Genomic DNA, 15,791 nt, shown 5'->3' on the forward strand with positions numbered 1-15,791 from the left:
CATGAGCTTCTACATGCACTATCAAAACAAGCCAAAACCATGGGTATTCGTGTGAGTTTTAATCTGCCAGACAGGTAACAGCAGCAGAAACACCTCAGCATTGGCTCCAACACATGCAGTCCAAAGCACCTTGCACCCTGCCTGCACAACCAGCTTCATTAGAATAGGTTTTCTGAATATGGGCAGGAGATAATTTGCCTGTAACTTCAGGAGCAGGTCCCCTGAGAGCCTGCTCCTTCCAGCTACACCACCTTTTTAGTTTTGGCTACACGCTAGAAGTCTGGGAAGTTGAGGATATCTACACGGCAGATTTACATCACTCACTTCACCACCAAGTCTTATTTGGTTGGTTTTGTCTCCAGCCCTTCCCCTTCTGCAAATTTTTCTCTTCACTCCCAGGCTGCAATGCAAGGCCTTTTGTCTAGAAGGAACAACAGGACCCTAAGGAATAATGTTTATTATACGATGTTGTAAGAGACACTCCTCTGTGGGTTAGGTTTTTTTTTGCCAGCCCCATCCACCGTGGTTGCACAGGGCAGACCAGAAGTTGCACAACTGCACACGTGTGGCTGGCTGGACAGCAGCCCCTTCTCTAATGAAAGCCACAAGCTGCTTCCCTTATACTCCCCAAAAATCAGCTGTGTACTGAAATCGCACCATCTCACTCCAGCTCTGGCTATGTACATACACCAAGGGTCACATCAGACCAAAGTCACGGGCATCAGCCCGCGCTTGCGCTGCAGAGCCTTTGTCGCAACCACAAACCGAACCGTACTCCTCCCCAAAACTCTTCCACAAAACCGAGCCACAATCAGGAATGCCCATGCGAATTAGCTAAAGGCAACAGGATCCTTTATCTTTTGGATATGAAGCAGAAGGAAGGAGATCCATCATCGTCCTCCTCCCTGGCTGGGCTGTGCCTGCAGGACTGTGGGTGAGACACCCACCTTCTCATTTACAGCCTGCACATACCAAAAGGAGGTCACTTGGTATCCAGCATGAGATAAATAGATTTCCACAATAACTTTCTGGCTCAAACACTGTGAATTGTATCACAAGCCTCATACATTAACCCTTACCCACACTGTAGAGCTGAAATGTCGAGGTGGCTGAAGTTACTGGAAAAGCAATCACAACGCAAGAGACAATAATAATCCAAACAACGCATCCAAATAATAAGCCAAAAGCACAGAAAACAGGATCTTTCCATGCAGGACTGCAGACAAAGTACCCCACAGCACGCCAGTCCCACAGCATCCCTTCCCTGCAAGGGTTGCTGGCTCACACGCTGTCCTCGGCGGTTCGGGGTCCGGAGCATTTCTGGATTGCTATGCATGTGGGTGGATGCAGAGAGGGATGGGCAAGGGAGAAAGTACAAGCCAAAGGGGAATTAAAAGACAAGATGAGAAAGAAAAAAAGGAGAACAGAAAGAAAATTAAAACCAAGCAAGAATAATTCTCTTTAAGGTATTACACTGGGGTGAGCTGACACTGTTGGACACCAGTTTTAATCCTCTAAGTTGAAGGGATGTGACGGGGCAAATATTTCTCATCTCTACTAGGAGACTTTGTTGAGGTGGTGGTGACTGACACGCAGTTGTGAAAGAAAAGCGTTTTGGTCCACCACATTATAAGTTTCTTAAATCCATATACACTTGGACATGCTTTCTTTAGGATAGAGCTTATCAAAGGACATGGTATGAGACAGACCGTGCTTATGGGCTATGGAACATCTCACACTTGTTTGTTCCTTGTAGTTCCTCAATTTTATACAAAGTTATTTGGACTGTCACCATTTGTTCTTTAACAAAATGGGCAGTCCAGTTAACAACACTACTTGTAACTCAAAACTCTACATAAGGCATTTTCATCTAGTAAAACACAGATTTCCCTCTTCACGTTTCAGTTTGCCATTTACTCCACCAAGCGCAAACGCAGCCTCGCTGCCCCCAGCGTACTCCCACCAAATACAAAGCAATGCATAAGCAGTAGCTCCTATTCCACAGCAAACTGCCATCAGTGATGAACAGATTTCACGTCTAACAGAGCCCATCTAACACAAAGAAAGGACTGCTAGGAAAGTTCTATATTTATTTCTAGTCCTTTTTTGTACGTATTTCTGTACTACATACAACTGAAACAGGCAGTGGGATATTCAGGACTGTACCACAGTCAGAGAACAAATATGATAGTTTTTGTGTGCATACTTATCCTCCTAGCAGGGGAAAAAAGGTAAAGGCAAAGACTAGAAGTCAAAATAGGAGAAGATTTTTTTTCACTCTGTCAATGACAGTTTGTTTGCAAGACAGGTCCTACCTGGCATTTTGGATTTTATTCTTGCCCATGTAACAGTCATTATATGCATTGTCCTGAAGTGTCACTGCAAGACCAACTTCCCTTCCCCCCACCCCATCCTGCAAAGGTCTGTGCAAGGAACTTTTGCAGAAGCGTTATCTTAAGACTTAACTTTCAAAGTAGATTTACAAAGTCACTGGATTTCTCTCTGAAAACAGAGGGTTTGCAACGACTTGCACAATTTTATTGCAGTGAGCTAACCTCAGCAAGAAGAAGCAAATTCCAGCTTTGAATCACCTTTTCAAATTACTCTCTTCTCCAATCTATTAGTTTCTCTCCAAGGGAAGAGACATCTTCACTGTACACTTCTGCTCCCTCTTAGCATAAGCACCTCTGTCTCTGCAATAGTCACATGCAGAACAACTTCAATTTAGCCAACTTGAACTGGATACATGTATGACAAAAAAGCAAAAGAGAAGCTGCTGTGGTAGTATAAAAAAAAAAAATCCAGGCAGGGTAACAAGGCTTGCACAACTGGCTTCATCTGGGCTAGGGTATTTGCTTAGCTGGCAATAGTCTGACTTGCTACAGATGATGGCAAAAGGAAACTTGTTACAGCTGTAAAAAAAAGAAATCTAGGTTTAAAGGAAAAAAAAAAAAAAGTGGTGAAAAGAAAATGTGAGGCAATTTTTGTTCAGGGTTATAAAAGGAAGAAATAAAACTTATATGCTGAAAAGACAAGGAAAACAGGAAAAGCAGAAAGATAGAAGATGAATCTGGGCTAAAGATGTCTAGGCAGATGCTGCTGGAGCACCAAGGCATGAACCCAGCCAGCAGCACTGCAGAGAGGAGCATCCGTGTCCAGCACGGCAAAACAAGAGCAGGAGAAATGTAGCCCAGAGGGAACAATGGGAAGAACAAACTGGCAAAAAAAAAACCCATCCCTAACCCTGGCAGGACATCTGCCAGCTACCTGCAGAGACAAACTCAAAAGCTTTAGGGTTACCTCTGCCAAAAGTTAGAAAATGCTCCAGTTTTAAAACTCCAAAGTAGACTTTATTCTGGTGAGACCGTGCATCGGATCTGGGAATTTGAGTTCAAACACTGAGTACAAATCAGGTTTGAGTGCAAATCTCATTGCCAGCCTGAACAACAGTCACCACGACCCCAGCTAACACATCCGTCTGTAAGAAAATACACATTTGTAAGTCACAAACAGGCTTTCCGTTCACTGTCAAAAGCACAAAACAACTCAAGACAATCAGGGAAAATTAGGTATTAAGTGTCAAGTATCTCACTTATGGTGCAAGACAAGGGGACAGGTTTGAGTACCGGTTTGGCATAGAAACGTAGGTTGGCTTGTGGCAAAGACAAGTGCTCCACATCAGAAAAAGCCTTTGTAGCCTTTGGAGGAAAGAACTTCACCTCCGCAGAGAAATCCAAGTTTTCATTATGGGCTCACTAATCCTCTGCTTGGTTCACAGCTCTATTTCTGCTGCTCTGCAGTAGCCTCACACACTGCCCGGGGTTACGGCTGGCAGCTCCAAGTTCTCACTTAAATGAATTTAAGTTTCTTTTCTTGGCAACTAATAACGCTCTTCCCCCTCCCACAAAACTAGGTAACAGAGTGAGACTCCCCAGGTATAACACAAGAGTTGCAGATAATAATCACACAGAAAGCACCATGTTTGCATTTCTTTGTACATTTATTACACTTTAACAGCCAGTGAAGACAGCGAGTGCTCTTCACAGCAGGTCAGCAAAATAAGGTCTGAGCATGGTTACAAACATCATCCCTTTCACCCCGAACACAAATGCACTATTGGGACTGTGTTGGTTTTGTTTCGTGGTAGGGGCAAGCTATGGTGGCAGCTTCTGCAAGAAGCTGACAGAAGTTTCCTCTTTGTCTGGTGGACTCAGCTGGGCCTAGGGTGGACCCGCTGCTGGCCAGGGTCAAGTCAACTGGTGATGAAACGTTGAGTGATAACGCTCTGTGATAACGTATTTAAGAAGGGGAAAAATATATTAAAAAAAAAAAAAAAGAGGAAGATGTGAAGACGCTGAGCGGGAGGCAGAGAGGGGGAGGCACGAGCCTTGTGGGCCTTGTCAGCATCACCCTCTGGCCTCCCGCCGGGCAGCCGACTGGGCCCAACTCGGCCCGGCCTGGCTGCAAGAAGTGGAGAGGAGAGGAGATGTGAGGAGACCCTGAGAGGCGTTTGCCTGAGCCGGTTGTGAAGAATTTCTTGTGAGAGGAACGGCTGCAGATGCCAAGGTCAGTGCAGAAGGAGGGGGAGCAGTAATGCTGCTCCCGGCAGAGATTCCCCTGCAGCCCGTGGTGCAGCCCATGGTGGAGCAGGCTGTGCCCCTGCAGCCCATGGAGGCCCACGGAGGAGCAGAGATCCACCTGCAGCCCGTGGAGGACCACACACCAGGACAGTGATGAACTGACCATAACCCCTCCATTCCCTGCCGCTCAGGGTGAGGAAAGAGGTAAAGATAATTGGAATGAAGTTAAACCTGGGAATAGGGAGAGGTGAGGGGGAAGTTGGTTTTGTTCTCTCTCATGATCCTGCTTTGGTTTTATTAATAAAAATAAACAAATAGTTTTCCCCAAGTCAAGTCTGTTTTGCCCATAATGGTAATTTTAAGGATCTCTCCCTATACTTATCTCAAACCTCGAGCGTTTTTGTTATAATATCTTTCCCCGATTCCCTCAAAGGGTGGAGGGAGGGAGTGAGAGACTGAGTAGCTTGGTCCTGAGTGGGGCTACACTACGACAGGGCCAGATCCTGGTTATAATGAGCATGGAGGGATTAGGAAGCCACGACTGAAAATATAATATTGTATCAAGTTAAATTATTGTAAGGGTCAGTCAGAAAATCAGTATTGTGTCAACCTTGTCATCGAGGACTTCCAGGTGGACTATGGATTTGATGTGGCCTAAAAGTTAGGCTCACAACTTGACATGAGTTGCTCCAAGCAGTCTGCCTGAGACGCAGTTGTTTTTCCCGGGAACAGAATGGGATTGTTATGGGCAAGGTCAACTCTGGCCTAACAACAAAATGTACAACATCCTTGAGACAGTGGACAGAGTGGTGTGGAGGTGCCACGGCTCATCCTTGTTGTCAAGACTGGCAGAGATAACCGTGCAGCTGCTATCAAGGAGGATGAATCGCAAGTGCTGTCTCAAAAACAACAGTGAGAAAGTGCCCTTTAACTGAACTTTGCTCATTATAATGTACAAAATAACCCATGCGTCTATTCTAAGGGCCAAGAACAGGCAGAGATCCCCAAAGCAAAGGAGGAGCAAGGTTTGCTACTTGGCATAAAAGGTAAACCCCTAACAATGAGATCCCCGAGAGCTTTCCCCACCAAGGATCGACATCGATCGTGGAGACTGGCGGAATGCTGCCTGGATCTGGGACCATAGAGATGCCTTGGACCCACAGTGGTAGCTATTATCCTTTTTTCCTATCTTTACTTTTCCTTTCCACTTCCTTTTACCTATCGCATGCCGCTTCACGGGCAAAATAATAAAGTTTGTGCTGTTTGATTGAAACAACCCCTTTAGTGTGTTCACCATAATTTTGCCCTTTGAGATCGCAGTAAAAGAACCATCACGAGTCCCGAGTGGACATTGACAATTATTCATTCATTATGCTGTAACAACAGCCTACAATTCAAACATGAAAATAACTCAAACATCAGCTAGGTTATTTAAGAGCAGTTTTATAGACCCTATACATGTGTCTTCCGTTTTAGGCGCTTCTCGGACTTTTCTTCTCCCTTTTGTTATTTGCTATTTTTTGGTACCTTGGTGTGGCCAGTATGAGCTTGCTTTATATCAATCTGTACAGAAGGTTCTATGCACTCCTACAACATAAATAAGAGTTCTGCTTTGAGAGAATTTTTTTTCCTGTCTATCACATTGGAAGAGGCCTGTGGCATTTTCAGAAGGTCAGAGTTAAACCTCAAAAGCTTCACTCAACATTTAACTATTGCAAAGAGAGCGTGTCCAAGCACACTTGCCACCGCACACATGTTCACACACACATCTTTTAAGTTTCAAAGGGAGAACAAGTCATGCTCAAACAGCACATACATTTTGACTCTTTCCTCGTCATTAAATCTGTATCATGATAACACTTAAATCCAAGCCAGTCTGATGGCCTTGCTGTACTCTGTACTACACAAAAATCCCTTAATAAGCATTCTTTTCCATCTCTGAGCATGCCGTACACACAGGCAAGATGGGAAAAAGTAACAGATTGAGTGATTTGCCTAAGGTCAGGAATTTGGGAGTAGCCATCATGTAGTCAGACCTAAGCCTCGTGCTTTCTTTGTTGTACTATTTTAGCTCTCCAGCATCCTTCCCACCACCACTTCCAGCTCTGCTTTGCTTTGCTTTACTATCCATGATCTCTCTTTTTCTTCTTTTCATTCTGCTGCCTTGATACCTGCCTTCTTCCGCCCTAGTATCATGCTCTCTACACACATTTTTGTCTTTGTCTGCCAAGAAAGGTGTAATACAGCTGGTATTTTTCTCTGGGAACTATTTCTGTGCTGTATTGAGGAAATTCTCCTTTTTAACTAAACAGTCTTGTATAAAAGTTACAGCTATGAAAATCAAGAAGATATTTTTTTTCTTCTAGCCTCTCCCCCTACCCTCTCCAAGGTGCTGGAGGACAGGTCACCCGTGATGGCACAGTCTTCCTGTGGGGGGTCTTCACTGTTTCTCCATATGGACAGGTCACATCTCACTGCTCTGCAACTGCCCAAGTTCTCCTCTAGCCACTAATGCCTTAGTGCCACCTCCATCCCCAGACTCCAATAGAAATGCTTTCTATCCTAATTTAACCTTCTGCAGGCAGCAACTGAACCGGTAAAGCTGTGAACAGGAAAAAAAAAAAAAAAAAAAAAAAAAAAAAAAAAAAAAAAACCACCTATTTTTCCTTGCACTTCATCTTGGAAGACTCCTGGACAGCTAAAGCAGCTCTGAAGTTCCAGGAGTTGATGATACTTATCTAGAAAGTTTTTCAGCTTAAAACAGGCATCATCTACCTCTTCTTAAACCCTCTCCTTCCTTTCTTCCAGAGAACAGCTCTTCCCTTCCCAACCAAAGCCTCACCAGCTAGTGGCTTCACCATTCACAAAGGTTATTCATGTGAAGAACTGGCTTAACCTTTGTTGGCAAGAGAGCTCTTTCCTGCAGAAGTACATCAGTGAATCTTTCTAAAGTAAAGTAAGTACCTTCATGATTAATCCAACCAGGTATCCCCTTGTATCTCAGTTACTGTGACTGTCCTTCTCTGGCCTTGACAGATCTCATGTTGGATCACTGGCATCCCCATTAAAAAAAAATATCCCATTAAAGGACAGTTTTCCCAGTTTTTCTGTTTTACATCTTCAGGGTTTCCCATTGTTCTTCCTTCCATGGTTTCCCAACTCCTTCTTATTACTTTTCACATTTATTTTACACCCTAATCTACATCCCACTAATTATCCTCAATGCAAAAGCAGCCGTGTCAACCACTCACTGTCATGCATGGTCACATCTCCCTGCAAACAGCCATCAAGCTGTCTCCTGGTCAAAAATACTGCCGTTACCTGGCCTTTCCCTGCCTGTTTGTGACCATGACATGTTGTCATCCACCAGAAAGAGCTGAGCTCTGCCAGCTGGAAACTGCATTTTGTGTTTGTACAATTATTCAGGACACAACACAATGGGCCACAGGATACCGCAGCAATGCACAGCAGCAAGAGGCAGAAGAAGGGATCCTGCTTGGTGGGCTACCCTTAATTTAAAGCAGCAAGTCTCCCCTCTTAAGGCTTACCCAACTGTCCCTATGTGGAAATGCCAGGCTGTTACTCCCATCCCACTCATTTTCCTCCAGATCTGATCCACAGAAGATGACAATCCCTTCCAGCTCCATCAGGCTGAGACGCTGATGGTGAGTTGAAAGCACATGGCTCAGGTTTCTTGTGAACAGTGGGAGAGCAGGGAATTATGAGGAAGAATGTGAAGTGTCAGAAGATTTAGATTGAATATAAGGAAGAAATTTTTTACACTAAGGGTGGTGGAACACTGGCACAGGTTGCCCAGAGTGGTGGTGGATGCCCCATCCCTGGAAACGTTCAAGACCAGGTTGGATGAGGTTCTGAGCAACCTGATCTGGTTGGAGATGTCCCTGCTCCTTGCAGGGGGGTTGGACTAGATGACCTTTGAAGGCCCCTTCCAACTCAAACCCTTCTGTGACTCTATGAAGATGTGTTTTCAATATTTACAGGGATTTCTATGACTGTTCACAGGAAGCCCTTCCCACACAAAAGCAGAAGTGTGATGGAGAGTATCTTTACTTTCCCAGGAACAGCCAAAATAGCCATTATGAGCTTGTCCTTTGCAAGGGGACAAATGACCTCAGCCACACAGGGAGGCACACTGGGAACCACTTCACAGTTAGGATTAAAACAACAGATGTTCCTTTTTAAAAAAACAGAAATTAGAGGGTAAAATGTCAGAGCCTAGGACAAAACCCTTAGACGCCAAACAAGCTTCACAAAACATTCTGCACATCAGTCCTTCAGCTCCTGAGAACAGCCCACACTCCCAGCAACGTGCATCTCTCGCATATGAGAAATGCGGCTAGTTTCAGAGTACAGCTTTCCACTGGATCCCCTGTGGGTCACAACATATATTAAGATTCAATTAATACATCCTCCCTTTAAAAAGGGCACACGAATTACAAGCCCTTCCTTCCTAGGAGGTAGAAGCTGATTACAGGAAGGCGTTCTCTGTAACAATTCTCTTCCTAAATCATACCAATTGCCTTGTCCCTTTGAAAGGTGCATTTGCAATATCGGAAGAAAAAAGACCCTTATTATTAGCAACATCTGAACCACTAGCTATCAAAGCTGTTTGCATACTGGACATACTTTTTTTTCTGCACAGCACTGCTTGAATCCCTGTAACACCTTCCCAGACAAAGTGCCATTAACATGCAAATGAAAAGTTCACACTCCTCCTTTGCGCAGTCCTACTGAGGTGGTACACAATGAAAGTCATAAGCGAAGGTAATGAAAGGATCAAAACAAGACAGGTTGGTTACACATGTCACAGTAACACTTGCAAGTCTGCCTCTCCTCTAATTACCACCGTACTTCCAGGAGGAATCGATTACAGCAATATAGATGAATGGGATCCTAAAACTGAGAAATGTCCTGGATTAAACATTAATGCAGTCATTGACTGTTACCAACATACATATTTAATGGATGATGGGGCCTAGCAATATATAGAATTTATGTGTTTTGAAATATCTAGAAAGACCAGAATCCTGGACACAGAGGTTTTGAAATAGTCCCAGCAACACAACATACCAAAAATACAAATTCATCCACCAGGCTATAATTACACTTTGCGTTTTGTTTTTATTGTAAAGATTGGTGTAAGCATATAGCCAGGCAGGAAGCCAAGCCTCTAACTGTGCTCTACTGGCTGCTGAGGTCTCCGTTAGTCCAGGGTGCTCCAAAAAGAAATAATGGTTTACCCAGACAAAGCCTAAAGATGATACAATGCAACCTCTTCTCTGTGCCAGGCAAGCTTTGGATGAGCTTTGCGAAACAAGCATCTGAATTCAACAAGCTCCCCTCTCTCTAAAGGGTTACACACACTTTAACCCTATTTTCTAAGGAAAACAAGCTTTTGCAATCATCTAGCCTGGCCAGCAGGCTCAAAAGTTACTGGAGGAAAGCCTGTTTCAGCAAAATCATACAGAAAATACAATTTCTATAACCTCTGTAATGAACAGGCAGCTGGAACGTGCCCCACATCAGCATACATGCTGTAAGTTGGGCGGACCCTTGCCACTGCCATTTTTGTTTGGCTGCAGCTGGCTGGTTGCTCAGGACACAAATGCCTGTCCACCAAGAGCACATGTAGCCACGATGCATTTGTTCTCCAAATGTTGCTTTCATAGCTTCCAATTATAACTACTCATTTGTGTAATCCAGTTTCTGGACCTCTCCGTCTTGGTTTTCAGTTGTTCTGAGCCCTTGAAACTTCAGCACTCTGCCACCAGATTTGAAAGTGCTCAGAATCTCTCCAAAATGTGCTCCTGTGTGGGACACAAAAACTGATTAACCTCTCATTAACAAGTGATTTGAAAACTTGAGCCTTGTGTCTAGTCTGTTAAAGCAGTAGTGTGTTATAATGGTCTAGCAGATTACACCATACATGGTGTACCTACCTTTGAAGAGCTAACCAAATTGACCAAGTTAACCTTATATAAGATTTGGTCTCCCCACCAAACTGTGAGACAAGAATCTCTAAGCACTTCTGAATTTGCCATCTCTCTCCTGGGACCTACAATAACAACATTCAACTTTAAACAACCCAACTTAGGTGCCTGCAATTCAGGGGAGAAGCCAAGGCTCCATCATTCAGTGAGTAAACTCAAGTGAACACGACAAATCTTCAGCCAACACCTTTGCAAAGGTATTTACACTTTCTGAAAGGATTTAGGGTTAATGTGAATTCAGTTTGGGAGGAAGTTATCTGGGCTACACTTTCATGTCTTTTGGATGCACGGAGCAAACTCCAGGTGACTGTGCCTTTTGCCTCCGTAAGAAGAGGACCTCACGCAGTCAGTCACGCCAGGCTGAGAAACCACAGAAATCACATTGTTGTACCACAGTATTTGAATTAAGACCTCCAGAAATGCACACATTCTGCAAGAAAGAAAGCCCTGGGAGCGAACTGGGCTCTTTCTGCCTGGCTGGAATGGAACCAATATCGCAGCACCGTGGGACTGCAACAAAAATGCCATGTTTCACATGAGAGTCTTGATCTCCAGGAATCGCTGATCACATCAAAGCCAAAAATCACAATTCAGGTAGCGTCATTTTGTCTTCCTATTTCTCTGCCTGTGTCACCTCCACCACTTGCAGTATTCCTTATCTTTTTTTGCTGTCCTCTCGCAGACGGCTGCCAGCTGCATTGTGATATCCGTCACGCAGCACCTCACTGATAGCTGGTTGCTGCTAAGGCAATATTTATACTATGGTTTGCATTACAGTTTATAAAATTCTTTGGAGTTCTTCCAAAGGAAAAGCCCCACATAAATTGAAGTTGTTATTGTCATCTACAGGCTAAGTCCAGTTAAGAATTTGCTAGTGCTCACTGTGGAGACTGCAGGTGTTTGAAATACTGATCAATGTGCAGCAGAGAGGCTGAGTAACAAGCTTCATTAACATCGCCCATAACACTTTTCTTCAGCAGCATACAATAAATCACTGATGAATACTCACGGCATCCCTCTGAGGTTATCTCCATTTTACAGATGGAGGCAACCAAGAGACAGAAAGTTTAGAAGTGACTTCCCTACAAACACAAACAGATGCAGAATACAATTGTCTTGTCTTCAAAGTCCAAAATACATCTTTCTAGACAAAACTGTGAACTATATAGATTGATTTGCAGTGAAATGTTTGGGGACAAACTTTTTAGCAGGGTCTGTAGTGATAGGACAAGGAGTAATGGTTTTAAAATAAAAAAGGGTGGATTCAGACTAGATACAAGAAAGAAATTTTTTACACTGAGGGTGGTGGGACACTGGCACAGGTTGCCCAAAGAGGTGGTGGATGCCCCATCCCTGGAAACATTCCAGGCCAGGTTGGACGGGGCTCTGAGCAACCTGCTCTGGTTAGAGATGTCCCTGCTCCTTGCAGGGGGGTTGGACTGGATGGCCCTTGAAGTTCCCTTCCAACCTAAACCATTCTGTGATTCTAACAGTGGTATAAATGGGATGGCCATTGAAAAAATATCGAAGGTTTACAATGAGTAAGGTGAAATTACTAATGATAGAAGCACAAATGTCCCTGGCCATGCAGCAGCTCGAGAAGGAGCTTTAGAAATTCCGCATACTACATTCACAACTGCAGTAGAAAGTTCATGAATGGTCTGTAATAACCACATATAATGGCACAGGACAGGGGAATCTCAAGCATCTACAGCACAGAGATGTCCAGTGTGACCCAGAAGACACTTCTCTCAGGCCATGTATTTGAAGACACTTCTGCCAATGCTTCCTGGGGACATACAGGGACCAACTACCTGCACAGCTCAGTGCAAGTCCACCAAAACTCAGTTTTCCTGCAGAACTGTGACAACAGAGCTGCACTTTAAAAAGGAAAGATTTCCTAGTAGAGGGAAACTCTCTAATTAACAGAAGTAGTTTCCAGGGTTTACAAACATAATGGAAACACTGAGAAGTACCTCAAGATCACAATATGGATATATTTAAGTTTGTTTTGCAGTTTTGGGGGGAAGCAAAAGAGACTCCAGAATTTGGGGTTACCAGCTGTTAAAAAGACAGTTTGTTGTTTCTGCATGAAACACACACTACATCCCTGCAAGAGATGGTCAGCGCACAGCAACACCCAACAGCAGGTGACACCACAGTCGCATGCTCATGCCTCCGTCTCCTAAACAGCTCGAGCAGAAATCAGCTATCTCAGAGTTAAGAACTCGACTCTAGAGTTCCCCTTTGCCTACAGAAATTAAAGAGTTAACAGAAACCTGGGTTTATTTGGGTGTTTTCTCTGCACACACACATATCCATTTATCTATCAGAGCAAAACACTACTACCATATTTTAGAAATGTGACTACTGCTGGCTTGAAGAAAATGGGCACAGTTCCCTTTTTAGAAGGAACAAATTGTTCCAAACAAGGACAAATGCAATAGAGAAATCAGGCACCGACTTTGCTTCTGATGTTTCAAGCTTCTGGTACATGCAGCTCGGATACAATTTCTGCATGATTTTTTTTTTTTTAATGGACCCAACATTGTTCAAGAATCACCCCATAGCTACCTAATACTCTCAAGAGGAACTGTTTACAGTGGGGATTTTAATATTGTCAGATACGTAAGGAATCTTCTGTTGGCTACAGGCAGGAGGCAGCTATTGCCCACAGGGACAGAGGAACTGCAATGTTGTAGATATTCACTTCACTTGAGAAGAGTTTAGATAGAAAACATAGAATTAGCTGCAAACTGCGTTAAAGCAATTTCTTTAGAGTAAAAGTACTTTCTGTAGTTATGCCACAGAAGCAGGGAGTACAGAGGAGAGGAGCAGAGCCCAAGCCCATCATCACACACATAGAACTTGCACCTACACCCATCAAGCAGGACGTGGATGCTGGAGACAGCCATCCTGGGGTCCTCGGCAGCCCAGAGCCATACAGAAATCCCAAACCTGTCCTTAGGCTCCCGTGAAAGCTACAGATTACTCCAGGCTTCGCTGGGGTTTTAATTAAACTCATTACTGCTGGTTTATCTGAGTTAATATATTTTCTCCGCAGGACATGCTGCACCATGAACTTCAGGGAAGACGCAAGACTAAACCAGCTAATGTTATTTCTCTTAATCTTTTTTCCAACACACAAAAAATGAACTGATACCCCCCCCTCCCCAGCAACTTCAGGATGAAAGAGAAAGGCTACCTGATTCTTACCTCCAAATATTACTCGTCTCAGGACAGAATAATCTGATTTCTCCAGAGGATCTAACAGGGATACCAAATGACTCAACCCTACATTTATTTTTCAGATATTTGAGTTAATAGCTATAAAGCAAGAACAAGGGGGAAAAAAAGGATTTTTTTTTTAAGTGGCAGCCATCTCCTCTCTCAGTTAATCAAGCTCAGTAGCCATTATAACAAAGTTTGAACCTCCAGTGTTGGAGAAGATGGAATTCAAAACTCCCTTCTGCAATCAGAAAGCAACAGGAAAATAAGACCACACAGCATGGAGATCCCTTAGGGGATTCCCTGAAGTCACTAACAAGAATTCAGGTTGTCTAAGAAATAAATTTATATGCAAGTTTGTTTTACTATGTTTTTAAGAAGGGATGTTATTTTAACTAAATATTCCCATGCTGCAGCCACAATTGTCATGAAGATACCATACGTTAGACCCTGGAAGCGTAAGAGATGGCACCATGGCGAACTTCTCACTAATTAGACATGAAGCTGGTTTCCTTTAAAAACTTGTTAGATAAAAAGCCTTGACTGATCTATTTTCCATTACTCCGAGTTCAGGCAATGAAATTTAAATCACAGAGAAGTGCTAATGATTATTTTTTCAAGTCAGCTTTTCATTACTGAAAGCATTCTTTGCAACACAGCAAAACCAAAATCTCTTCTCTAATCCTGGCAATCCCTTTCACTTGTTGTTTGATCGCCCATAAATCTGAATGTTGGCTTTCACCTCTCAACTCAAGGTGTTGATCTGCGTCCTAGGATTTTTCTAGAGCAGATTTTCCTGGATCTCCCACCACTTTCATACCTATGGATGATTGTGTATTTGGAGCAAAAGGGTGACTGTTGAAAAGACAGGAGGGCTTGACAAGTTCCTGTGCCTTAAGTTTCATCCACCACAGGGCAGAGCATAGGTGGGCTGATCTACTAACCAAACACACATTCCTCTTTCTACCCAACATCTTTAGTAACCTGTTCCCCATTGGCGTCATGTCTTCCTCAGGTAAGAGTCTCCATTCATGCCCATTGACAGCATTCCCCGGATTCATTTGTAGTTGGGGAGTATCCACGCTCCCAAAGGTTATTGCTGAACATCACCAGAGAGAAGAAAAGCTGTGGGGAAAGGTGAGGTGGGATGGCTGCACCAGAGCAAAGAGAGGCTGACGCACGTGGTAAATAAGCCCAGAGAAAGCAGATGGGAACAAGCACCTCAGCAGATCCCCTCAAGCTGGTACTGTGTCAGCAGGGACACCCTAGGTGAAACATCACGTACAACCACATACGGCTTCATCAGAGGGCAACAGAGCTGGAAGGCATGTCCTGTGATGAGCAGGTAAGGACTCTGGAGAAAAGGAGACTGAGGGGCGACCTCATTGCTCCCGACAGCTTCCTGAGGAGGGGAAGTGGGGAGGGAGGTGCTGCGCTCTTCTCCTTGGTATCTAGTGACAGGACACACAAGAATGGTTCAAAGCTGCATCAGGGGAGATTTAGATCAGACATTAGGAAGCATTTCTTTACTGAGAGAGTGGTCAAACACTGGAACAGGCTACCTAGAGAGGTGGTCAATGCCCCAGGCCTGTCAGTATTGAAGAGGCATTTGGACAATGCCCTTAATAACATGCTTTAACCTTTGATCAGCCCTGAATTGGTCAGGCAGTTGGACTAGATTATCCTTGTAGGTTCCTTCCAAGTGAACTATTCTGTTCTAACCACGTGATGACCCTGAAGAGGGATCCCATAGTTCCACAGCCAGGTAAGGGAGCGATCCCTCCCGCCAAAGCAATAAAAGCTCCTTTTTTGGATGCAAGGGGCTCAGTCCAAAACACTTTGAAAAGCAAATTAAACCGATTGCTGCTACAGGATACAAAAGCTTCCTATGCAGTTGGATTAATTTTCTTCACTGTTCCAAACAAATCGACATCAAGGCTCAGCACCAGCCTATGGGGTGGTAGGTCCATGG

At 43.9% G+C, this 15,791-nt stretch overlaps 1 protein-coding gene across 2 annotated transcripts in view; it reads right to left on the minus strand.

The window, feature by feature from the left end:
• The window catches only part of RAB30 (RAB30, member RAS oncogene family), a 44,674-nt gene that overhangs the window by 23,176 nt on the left and 5,707 nt on the right, over window positions 1–15,791 (minus strand). The window contains exon 1 of one of the 2 annotated variants that reach the window (XM_086739664.1): window positions 1,080–1,143. The exons of the other annotated variant lie outside the window; for it this stretch is intronic. The gene's annotated coding sequence lies outside the window, so the exon portion shown is untranslated. Of the gene's footprint in view, window positions 1–1,079; window positions 1,144–15,791 lie in introns of those variants that run through there. 2 annotated transcript variants of the gene reach the window in all.

Source organism: Chlamydotis macqueenii, chromosome 1, assembly GCF_036417535.1.
Source record: "Chlamydotis macqueenii isolate bChlMac1 chromosome 1, bChlMac1.mat, whole genome shotgun sequence".
NCBI lineage: Eukaryota > Metazoa > Chordata > Aves > Otidiformes > Otididae > Chlamydotis > Chlamydotis macqueenii.